Here is a 1,508-nt window from a genome sequence, read left to right as displayed (position 1 = left end):
TATATATATACGACAGGCTTCTTTCAGTTTCCGTCTACCAAATCCACTCACAAGGCTTTGGTCGGCCCGAGGCTATAGTAGAAGACACTTGCCCAAAGTGCCATGCAGTGGGACTGAACCCGGAACCATGTGGTTGGTAGGCAAGCTATTTACCACACAGCCACTCCTGCGCCTGTAGGCAACTTTTCGTCAACTGGGGGCCGCATTGTACCCTTTCCAAGTGGGAAGGCCGCATAGTAAAATACATATGCATGAAATATTACTTTACCCTTTCACACTGAATTTTTTGCAGTTCTTCTTAATTTTATTTGTCATAGTATGAAATTAATAACCTAGAAACTCGGCGAGGGCCGCATTTTTCCCATGCATGGTCTAGTCAAATAAATCGCTCTTGGCACTCATTTTATCAACTCTGTTTGCACTGGTGTGTCAAGAGGTGGATGGGGTAGAACAAACACAAAGCCACACATATACATACATACATACATATGTGTGTGTGTGTGTGCGTGTGTATGTTTCAGGAAGTTTAGAGATATGGCCAAGTTGCCTATACTGCTAAACGCTTTATAGTTGTGATACCGATTTGCACTGTATGACCAGTCATTACTTTTAACTTCCTAAAAATTTATTACTGCTCTAATGTTTTACAGTGTGCTTCTTTTTCATATACATGAAATACTGACAACATAACACACACACACATGTGTATATATGTATGTATGTATAACAAAACAGGAGGTTGGAAGAGTTTTGATATTATTTATTCATCATTACACATGTTTCATTTGTGAATAGGAGTTACAGCGGTGTACGTGTAGTAGAAAACGGGTCACATACCTCGTATTAGAAATTCTAGCAAATGAAACACATAATGGTGGATAAATAATGCCAAAACTTTTCCCAGTATTTTTCAACTCTTATGCATCTGTCACACATATATAACACCTACATACAATTTTTGAGTACTGGAATAAGCAGATACGCTTCAAGAGAACACGACCTGGATTTTAACCCTATCTACATTCTGTATAAATACACAATGGGCTTTCACACAGTTTCTGTTGACCAAATTCATTTATAAAGCATATCAGTGCTATAGTAGAAGACACTTACCCAAGGTGTCATGCAGTGGGACTGAACCCAAAATTATGTAGTTGTAAAATGAGCTTCTTAACTACATAGCTATGACTTTTTTTTTTATCCATGTGAGAATATGTTAGTGCAGAACCATTTTTATATTTTGGCTGTGTGGTAAGAAGCTCGTTTACCAACCACATGGTTCCAGGTTCAGTTCCACTGTGTGGAACCTTGGGCAAATGTCTTCTACTTTAGCCACGAGCCAACCAAAGCCTTGTGAGTGGATTTTGTAGACGGAAGCTGAAAGAAGCCCCTCATTTCTATGTACATATATATACATATATATTAATAGTTATCGCCAAGCCAACATGGCAGTCCCAAAATTAGGACGAAAGGCAGCTTTCGTCCTAATTTTGGGACTGCCATGTTGG

This window comes from Octopus bimaculoides, chromosome 16, assembly GCF_001194135.2.
Source record: "Octopus bimaculoides isolate UCB-OBI-ISO-001 chromosome 16, ASM119413v2, whole genome shotgun sequence".
Classification (NCBI taxonomy): domain Eukaryota; kingdom Metazoa; phylum Mollusca; class Cephalopoda; order Octopoda; family Octopodidae; genus Octopus; species Octopus bimaculoides.
The sequence above is the reverse complement of the archived record's forward strand: the minus strand, read 5'-3'. Positions refer to the sequence as shown.